General features: G+C 34.8%; 1 long non-coding RNA gene and 1 other non-coding gene across 17 annotated transcripts in view; one reads left to right on the top strand and one right to left on the bottom strand.

The window, feature by feature from the left end:
- Nucleotides 1-7,606: 7,606 nt before the first annotated feature.
- The window catches only part of LOC107863726, an 11,305-nt gene continuing 8,014 nt past the window's right edge, over nucleotides 7,607-10,897 (top strand). For 3 of the 16 annotated variants that reach the window (XR_007052924.1, XR_007052925.1, XR_007052927.1), the window contains exons 1-2: nucleotides 7,610-7,946; nucleotides 8,019-8,097. This is a non-coding gene — a long non-coding RNA (uncharacterized LOC107863726). Of the gene's footprint in view, nucleotides 7,947-8,018; nucleotides 8,098-10,897 lie in introns of all 16 variants that reach the window. The other 13 variants (XR_007052928.1, XR_007052926.1, XR_007052929.1 and 10 more) reach the window with 9 other exon arrangements.
- On the bottom strand, nucleotides 9,041-9,112 carry TRNAP-UGG. Its single transcript has one exon. It is a non-coding gene; the product is annotated as a tRNA-Pro (tRNA).

Raw genomic sequence — 10,897 nt, forward strand, 5'->3', positions numbered from 1 at the left:
TGCGTAGATGTTTTCCCTAGTCACCCACTTTGAGCCTTTGAACCTTTCTTTGGCAACCACATTACAAGCCGTTAGCCATTTGACTTTTATCCGTCTTTTGAACCCTACCCTACTTGAACTTGAAAATGTAACTTAAGGCTAAAAGCCTAAGTTGGGGGTGGTGAAGATTGGAAAGACAACTTTGGGCCACGAAATTGTAAGTAAGTGCCTAAGAGCTAAACAACGAGAACAAATGAATAGTAAAAAGAAATAACCCAACAAAGGAAAGAAATGCATGAATTTTACAAGGAAAAGTGATAAAATAAAATTCTTTCTCAAGTTAGGTGAATCCACGTAATAAAAGTAGGCACATGTTTAAAGAGTGAAAACAAAAGAAGTGGTCCATGGTCAAAAGTTGGATGGAATAGTATGATGTAGATATTCAAGAAGGGTATAGCCACTTTGTTTCTAAATGATATCCTAACCTTCCCCGAACCTATGTTACAAGCTTAAAAAGCCCTTCGAGGTCTCCAACCAAGTGTATTCATTATAGTGGCAATTGAAAATATGAGCAAGCCTATGGTATGGTACTTGTTGCAATCGAGAATCCTTGTGAGAGAGAGTGTTTTGCACTTAAATCCCTTGTTGTATATGTGATAATTTGGTGTGTGTAGGTTTTTTCTTCTTATGAGGAGGCATGTAAACAAATTTGAGGTAGGCGATATTGTCATCTTCCAAAAAACGAGGCAAAAAGGAGTATAGTGAAGTCGAGGTCAAAAGTGAGTCACTTCTAAAGTGTCAGTGATTGTTGCATTGTTGTTTTTTAAAGTCTTTTGCATCCTTACAAATTGCATTTCATGTTTAGGGGTGTCGTGAGGATAGCTTTGCCTACGTTTAAAGAGATACCTATGGTAATAACCAAGCCTGAAGTCATTGTGATCATTGGGTTGTATAAAAGGGGCTTAAATATGCATTGTCTCATGGTAAGAGGTAGTGTTGCTTGAGGACAAGCAAAGATTTAAGTTGGGGGTGTTGATGAGTGGTGTATTTACCACTCATTTGCATTCGACATTCAGGCACACTACTATGATTTGAATGTATAAATGAGACAAATTTATGATTAAATGCACTATTTTCCATATTTTGCAGGCATACAAGTGATGAGAAGGAAAGATGTGGATTTTAGCTAAAAAGGATAAAAAAAAAAAGGAGAAAAGAAGTACAATTGGAAGACCTAAAGCGAAAATCAGTCTCATTTGCCACGATCGCGGCCGGTCAAGTTATGTCAAAGGACCGCGATTGCGGTGATCGTATCGCGGTCATGGTAGCCACGATCGCGGATAGGCTACTTCGATCGCGGCTTAGTGGGATTTTTCCTAGAGAAAATTTTGTCGTTTTACCCAGCCGACCCCAAATACCTTAAATTGCAAAAACCCTTTCCCATTTGACATTTTACACTTTGAAGAATTGAATTTTGGCAATCTTAGAACCTTACTAATTGGGGAAATTTGTATATTTGACTTTTCAAGTTGAATTTGGTGGAATTGAAGTGTAATTGGGAGAATCTTCTTACTTTCCATTTTCATGGATGTTTTGAATGAACCTTTTGGTATATTTCTTCCCTTTTACTTAATTAGTAGCTAAATTTATTGTCTTAGGATTAAGTTGAACTAAGGTGCAATTATGTGTGGGATGTGATGTATTTGTGTAGATTCTAGTTTGTTGATGATGGGTTTCATTATTTCTTGTTTGAAATAGTTGGGGTTTGTGGGTGAAAACCCCAAATATTCAAAATGTATTTGTGGGTGAAAACCCCTAATTCTTGAAAGCTTATACTATCCATGAAAGAGGGGTGTGGGTGAAATTTCGGAACCCATATCATCCTTGAAAGAGGGATATGGGTGACAAAGCAATAGTGGACAATTAATGGATGTAGTTGATTTCTTTAGCCATCTTAGAAATAAAGGTGAATAGAGAGTTAACTATGCCTTAGGCATCTTTCTAGAAATAGGGATTCCCAAGTGAGGCATTAGGTGGTTTTAATTTACACACTCGTTAGGTACTCGAAAGAGTCAATGGGTGATATCCATGAGGCTTTGCTGACAAACTAGCCTCAAGGGCCTTAAAGCTATCCAACCATATTGTTAATAACTAGAGCTTTCACCAAATCTTCATGCACCCATGCATAACTTTCCCTTAGGTAGGCATAATCCCAAGATCGTTCTCATATTGAATTTTAAATCACAAGTGTTGCTTTAATTTGTTGATTTGTGTTGATAGTGATAAATCCTTGTTCCAAATTAACTCCCCATTTTAAATAATGAATTTTACTTTTTTTACATTACGGGTATTTTTTTATTAACTATTGACACCCATATGATTAGAAATCTTATGTCACTCCTCGTGGATTCGATCTCAATATAAGTTAAGCTATTGACAACGTCCGTCCTCTACCAACATGAATGGTATAGGTGAGTGTTATCACCCTACCATAGTGATAGCATCCACTTAGCTTTCCCAGTATTTAGGTAGAACCTCTAGAATATTTCTCACCTATTTGTACAAAGAAATGATTCTTCTAAGTAGTGCAACTCATTGGTGATTGAAGCGAATCTGGTGTGCTTCTCTTGGATAGTTTGTCCTTTTTTATGGTGAAGGTTTCATACTGAGAAGTTATCATATCAGCTATTGAATCCTTCATATCAATGGTTTCTTCATGAGCAATCTTCAAACAATCCTAGATTTCCTTAGCATTTTCACAGGCAGAAATCCTGTTGTATTTATCTGGACCTATGCCACAAACTAGTAGTTTCTTGGCCTTGTAATTCTTCTAAACTTTCTTTCTATCTTCATCATCATACTCTCTCCAACTTATAACATACATTCTAGTTATGTCTCTTTCTTTAACCTCTCTAAATGGAACATTAGGACCATCAAGTATTACATCTATCAGCTCACTGTCCTCAGCTATAATCAATCATAATCCTTGTTTTCCACCACCCATAGAACTGCCCATTAAATCTCGATAGTGTAGTAGTAGATTGCCCTTCTTCTAGATTAGATGGAGCAGCCATGATGACCAAATCACTCTAGGTGTGAACCTTTTAGAGTATTTTGGTTCTTATACTAATTGATAAAACATAAGGGGGTTGAACCACACTATGAGAGACCAGTTCCCTTAGAGTCAGACACAGGCAATAAACTAGTAAAGCACTGAAAAACTAAAACCTTACAGGAAAGTAAAGAACACAGTGATTTAACGTGGAAACCTCCTTGATCTAGGAATGAAAAACCATGACTTGAACTCACAAGTACTGAACAATCCACTATAATTAAACTCTTGATTACAGACTTGATTTGAACCTAACTCTAGGATCAGTTAGTTTGTAACAACTCTATTACAAACCTACCTTGACAACTCTGCTAAGAACTCACCTTGATATTGATTAACTCTAACCAATATCAAACTCAGGTAACTCAACCTAAGAACTCTCAAGAATACAAAGAAGGAACTACTCCTATAACATGAGTAATTCAGTTACAGATAATGGCTTGACTTAAGAACACTCACTTTTTCAGTACATAAGAAAATTAAGAACTTGAGAAATATTGCAAAGTTGAGTTTTCTCCTCTTTCTCACTTCTATATTCTAATTTGCAAAAACTCACTAATTTAGAAGCATTTTTTTCCTTTTATAGTAGAGTAATGATTAGGGTAGAAATCTGATTGGTCCTTGTGTCCTGATGGTACATATCTCAATTGCATAGTTTGTGACACTAGACGACAAAATTATGAAGGTCACGTGACAGCTGTATATTTCCATGAAGATCAGAGACCAGGTCCCTTGTTGTCAACTGATCATCATCAAAACAAGATATAGCAAGTCAATTAAATTCAGGTTATACTATTAAGACTTTACAACATGAAACTCTACACCCTAAAACTCATCCGAGATCTCTTGAATACAATCCAACTATGCTACTAGGATAAATTTTATATTTCTTATATAATGAAATTGATAGAATCACCATTCGATGCTCGGATTACAAAATATTGACTAAAGTCAACTATATCACTTTATAGGCTACTCAAAACCACAAACTCATATAAGTCACTCTCGAACACTTTGAGGACCGTTCAAACCATCCTCACAACTGATAACTGAAGTATAACAACATCTGGATGTGTAAAATGGTTGAAACATAGTAAATCTAAAAATCATAATAAGGGTTCTTTCACTAAGACTCATGTTCTACCTCAAACGAAAAGATAAGAAAAGTACCAAAATAGACAAAGAACAAAAAATACCCTCATAAATCTCATGCAAGCACTCTTAAGCATAGTCACATCCATAGAACTACCAATCTCACCATAGTAACAAAAAATTCTTCACACTATAAAGGTCACAACTCAAGTATCTAAAACCAAATTTCTCACTAATGCCGAGTTCCCTTAAATATGATATTCCTCAATACCAAAGAACTGAGTAAATCGCAATAAAATTTCTAAATGTAAATGATTTACTTGAATATTTTGAAGACGCTACAGTTCACTCATTGTATTATAAATCAATGCAATCCCTATACCAACAAAATATAAAGGAACCCATGGAGCCACATTATAACACTCCACAATATTAAATCATTCCTTCATATATCGAAAAAGAACCTTCTATTACAAGACCATAATAAGCATTTCCCCAATTGCAACAAACTTACTCAAGGCTAAAATTATAACTATCAAATCAGATAGTATTATCTCCTCAAGTTGAAGCAACTAAGTTAGAAATTGATATCCATTGCACACAAAACCTTAAAGGTGACACTTAGTACACTTCTATCACTATTTAAATAGTCATATCATTACGCTAATATCTTATAGAAAATCATGAATCATTATAAAACCATACATTCCACAGTCATCACACACTCTAGATGTCATCAAATTTTATGCAACCCATCACAATAATCCATGTATTTCTCAAAACCCATGCCATTTCAATCAATATAAAATCCTCATTAATTTGGTAGAAAAAAATTTCCTGTAATGATACACATGCATATAACTTTTCATATCAAAGATAATCAAACTATAGAATAAATGCAAGATTACTATGTATAACTAATTAACTCCCGAATCACAAATTAAATCTTAGAAAAGCCACCACTAATATCATCATAAGTCAAAGAAGAACCATACTATTTGAACTTAAATTTCCAACTCGTACCTAGATCACAATTATAAATATCAAAAAATTCCTTATGTACAAGTTTCTTATCTTTTCCTTAACTCATTTCCCCATTTAGTATTGTCTAACATAAAAACCATGGGATAATACTGCATATTCTAAGAAAACTCACCGAGCAAAATACTTCATTATGCCATTTAACTTCCAAAATATTAAAAGCTACCAACCAAGTGCCTTTCCATTCACAAATCCTTATAAAGAAAAAGAACGCTTTGAACGACTCTGGTCCTATTGAATCTCTTGCCGTGGCTAGTCTCTTTATAGTAGTAATAGCGGGAGGGGGGAACTCTTTTGAAAGAAGAAAGGATTTGGTCTCAATAAAAGAGCTTGAACAACTTGGAGCTGGGCCTTCTTTTCGCACTATTACAGATATGAAAATAATGGTCAAAATCGGATTCAATTGTCAAGCACCCTTATAAGTTGAATTCTTTCAAGTCTATTAGAGAAGTGTTTTAACACCATAAGTCTAATCATCACAAGGTCTTTTTGCCCAAACTTATAAGTACTACTAGTCATCCCACAAAGTCGATCTCATCGTTAAAGCGCTAACAAAACCATAGATATACCGATGTGATCCCAAAAATTAACCTAACTTATTCAAGAATCCTACTGCTAATACTTGTAGATAATCACACACAAATCTACCAGTTGTAAGCTTCCTTTATTTACAACTCTTTATCCCAATAATTAAATGACTTTCTCCATCCCAAATGATATCATAACCCTCAAGTGAACCTCTAAATTACTCTCTATAATCTGAATATACCAATACTTATTACAGATCCGCCATTTTTCTACAATATAACAATTGAGAGGATCATACCCAAATTACGCCAAAATATATAATACGAAGAGAAATTAAATCTAACATAGTGATATACTCTAAATGAGTCACAATATAGGATTGATACACCTGATCCACCACTAAGGAATCATCTATCGAGGTAGAAATAAGAATATGGACAAAAAGTTTCAAGGAACCACATTAAAACCTGATACTGAATAAGTAAAACGTAGGAGAATATAGAACTGTAGTCAAACACTATTAAGATAGATAAATAGTCTAATAAAACCATATTTGTGATCACTATACCAAAATTTCTTTACCTGAGTCTATCTTGAGGAATACAATATGAGCCCTATCATTTCTCTATCTATGCTATGGGTAATCCATCCTATAGTGCCTGAGATATCCATATATAAAGAAACCAAAGGATTAACTGTCTGATGAACTAGACCTAAAGAGCCTGAAAAACTACCATAATCTACCACTCTCTAAGAATTATTATGAGGAACCTAGACTCTACCATACATGTCGATATTATTGTCAAGTACACATAGAATTTTTCTCGCATGCCTTAATTTCTCTACAAAAACTTTTCTAAAAATGCTTGAGTAAATTAATTGTGTAAGAGAGAAGAGGTGATCCATTCAGTATACTCTTAATAAAAGTCCTCTACTACTATCTGGCTGGTCCAAGTAACTAAAAGAACTATGAAATCCACTCCAATAGAGTCTAACAAGCCCAATTAATGCAATCTCTCATTGCAAACAACTAAGAACTCATGAGCATCAAACCTAGGATCTCCATTGAATTGAGGAGGATCTGCTCTTATAAACTCTACAAACCTACTCGGTGCCTCTATGGTCATTATGGCTAAAGTCATTGGATATGGAGTGAGACCTAGTAGTATCTCATAAATACTATGATGATCTTTAGTTGTAGCCAATTTTGTATCTGGAGTTTAAAGCCCCAAAGCAGTGCTCTGAATGAAAGTAAGGGACATCCCTCGAGAAAACCTAAAACTCGTACTAAGCAACCCTAAATATAAGTATTGACATGATTATAGGTGATATTTGTATGAGGCTTAACCTTCTATCTTGATAGACTAATCATCAAGAGCAACCTTAAAACCTGAAGAGGCAATCCTAAACAGACCCCTAGCTGGTATGGATGCTCCAATCTCCTGCCATATTCTAAGGGCACATGCTTTGAGTCTCTAACCAAAGAAACATGTTCTCACCATTTGTGAGAGAGTGAATAAGAGATTTTTAAGAAATATTGGGTTATGAATGCACACCACACGATGGAAAAGTGAATTTCCTCAAAAGGAATCACTACTAGAAATTGGGCCTATGACAACAAATTTTTTGGCGACGCTTGCAAATTCGTTGCTATAGACTATCTATAGAAACGCTTCTAATTGTTGCCATAAATAATAGATCTACTACTATGATTTAGTGCTATGCCTATTGCTACTAAAAATGAGCTATTGCAATAATTATATGTATCGCAACGCTATTGAAATCGTTGCCATAAAAACATCTATGGTGGCATTTAATGAAAAAATTAACCATTGTAATAGATAATTATTAATTCCCTTCATAATATTTCACACGTCTGCCAAATTTTTTTCACTTTATCAAAACATGTTTTATCTTTCTCAATAGAACAGAAGGTTGAGCTAAAAACTCTATTTCTCTTTCTAATCAAGCCAAAAATTTCCCAAACAAAAGCTCCATTTCTTTTGTTGTTCCAGACAAACAAGCTTTCCGAATGTGATTGTGAAATTTCCTCAAAGAACAATCTTTCAAATCTTACAATAAAATTTTGATTAAGGTGAAACTTGAAGATCTTCATGAAATTGAGGTGAAATGAAGCTTATGGCAAACAACAATCTTACCTGAACAGTAATCTCTTAGAGAAATTTCAATCAAGGTGAATTTTCGAGCTCTTAGTGAAATTTCAGTCCATTTAGAGCTATTAATCTCATAATGAAATTTCAAACAGGTATCTCTTAGTGTTGTTTGCTGTTTCGGAGCTAACCCACTTGCTATTTTGGAGTGTTCTTCAATTTGGGGATTTTAAGGTTAGTGCATCCTTCTAATTGACTATTTTGGCCTAATCTTTTCAATTCCTATTTTGGAATTTTATTTCGACATAAGCTGTTATTTGTGTAGTATTTTTGGTATTTTAGTATATTTTTCTTGAAGCTTTAGATGTTTTTGGTCTCATGGGGTTAGTTCACATATTGTTTTTATTCTATTTTTATAGCTAAATCTGTGACCCTTTTGTTCGTGAGAATTCAAGAAAGTAAAAAAATGCATAAATAGAGTGTCGAAAGTCACACACTAAGAATGGTTTGCTAAATTACAGTAGAAAGGAGAATCAGATCTAGAATTCTGCTTCGACTATTTGGATCACTGACATGTAGTTCGTGCTTTCTGGTAATAGTTTCCTTTTGTTAATATTTAATGCAATAATAAAATTTATTGTCTGTGCATGATGCCAAGGTGAATTCAATTGATTATTGGAATCCCAACATCATTGGTACTTTATGAACGTGCTGATTTTTTAGAATAGAAATCTCACCATTTTTTGTTCAGCAAAGTGTTGAATAAAAACCCTACACTTGCTTTCTAATCACTTGAAACTAGCAGGAGTACAGGCTTCGAAAAAGGTTGTCAAAAGATTGGGGGACATTCTGATATCTAAGAATCAAACTTGGGATCTCTCGTGCCCAAAGAGGGAATCATACCACTAGAGTAAATGCCCAGCTTTTGTTGGTCCCAGAGTCATGAAAACTGAATGTTTTTGCTCAGCTATCTGGAGATTATACTGTTCTATAAAATGATTTTCTAGGAGTGATGAGCATTTCAATGCCTTGGAGCTCTTACATTGTTATAATAATTTATGTGGAAAGACATGAGTATGCTGTTAAAAGTGTTTTATTCCAATATTATCCATTGTAAATGAAGGAGCATTGAAGATTTAATGAACTTGTAGTACATAAAAAATATCAAAATCTGTATGGGGCATTCCGAGAATCGAACTCGGGACCTCTCGCACCCAAAGCGAGAATCATACAACTAGACCAAATGCCCTAATTTTATTGGTCCCCCAATCTAAATGATAGTAGAAAGTTTCATATTTGGGATGTTGGAGATTATATCATCCTATGAAATGATTTTCTAGGTGGGATGAGAATCCTCCTATGTGCAGGGGCTCCTCCAAGGGACGTAATAATGCTTTTAAAGGTTTTTTTAGTTGTAGATAGTGGGGAAGCTTTCAATATTTGGTTGTAATAAGTGAACATACTCAACTGTAGAGTCATCTATATATTAAGGAGCCCTTGGTAAGTTAAATCAACTTAGAATAAATTAAAACTTAAACAAAATCAAGCGGCATTTCGAGAATCAAACTGGGGACCTCTTGCATCCAAAGCAAGAATCATACTACTAGACCAAGTGCCCAGCTGTTTGTTGGTCCCTAAGTATAAATAATAGTTGGAGCCTGGAAGTTTCATGTCAGTTGTCTAGAGCTTATACCATTTTCAAAATTTTTTTTAGAGGTATGAGCATTTTCCAGTGTCTGGGGGATCCTACGTCTGGTCAATTGGTGTTAAGGTCCTTTATGAATGTGCTTTTAGTTTATGTCCTTTCTAGATCTTCATTGTTACGTAGAAGTGATTTATAAAGCTAATTTTCTTCTATTCAATTGTAAATGGTCATGCAAGACCATTTCATCCCTCTCCCTCCTTCCCATTGTTAAATTAATGTACATAGAGAGGCACACTATGCTATTCAAGGTGCTTTAAGTTTGTCATATCTGGTCGTATCTGAATGAATTCAACTATAGAGGAGTCTCCTATGGAGACTGTAGTGTTAGTTAAGGATAAAGGAGGAATTGGAGGGTTAAATCAGCATATGAGTAAACAAAAACATTACCAAATGCCCTGCTTTTGCTGCTCCCCCGTCTGAATGATAGTTTGAAGTTTCATGTTCAATTATTTTGGTTACCATATTATGTAGTGATTTTCTAGGTGGGAGGAGAATTCTCCTGTGTTTAGGGGATCTTCCAGTGTTATTAAAGGTGGGAGGAGAATTCTCCTGGGTTACCATATTATGCAATGATTTTCTACTGTGAGACATAACAATGCTATTAAAGGTGTTTTGGTCAAGTTCATTATTTTTCTCGTAAAAATGTCAAGCATCAATTAAATGTCAAGTTCTATATTTTTCTTTACTAATAAGTGTACCCGTTAATTAAATGATATTATCATTTATCAATTTCAATTTCACCCTCCCAAGTAAGAGTGTGAACATTAAGACTCAGATTCAAATATTTCTATAGCAAGTGTATTTGGAGGCATTGGAAATCTCCTACTAGTTCAAGGAAAAAAATACTTGCACCTCATTGAAGTTAATGTTAATGTTATCAATTAGCATGAAATGAGTAGAAGAAATCTAAATCTTTCATAACAAAAATGATATTGAATATATTAGCATTAGAATTCAAAGGTTATACAACAACAACAACAACAACAACAAACCCAGTGTATTCCCACCTAGTGGGGTCTTGGGGGGTAAGATGTACGCAGTCCATACCTCTACCTCTGATGAAGTAGAAAGGCTGTTTCCGATAGACCCCCGACTCAAGGCACGAGATACCACACAAACACATAGTAAAGCACAGAAGCAGATTACATAACATAGATACGGCACCCATAAGTAATATAAAACAGAGGAAAGCAGAGGAAAGCACACAGATTCGTAATAAAACATGAAACACGGAACACGGAATCATAACAGGAATAAAACCCCCACCAAGAAATTCCCTACACTAGCGACCCAAACTGGCCCTAATCCTCTGCCGTAATTCGCGCCCCC

Source organism: Capsicum annuum, chromosome 3 (genome assembly GCF_002878395.1).
Source record: "Capsicum annuum cultivar UCD-10X-F1 chromosome 3, UCD10Xv1.1, whole genome shotgun sequence".
Classification (NCBI taxonomy): domain Eukaryota; kingdom Viridiplantae; phylum Streptophyta; class Magnoliopsida; order Solanales; family Solanaceae; genus Capsicum; species Capsicum annuum.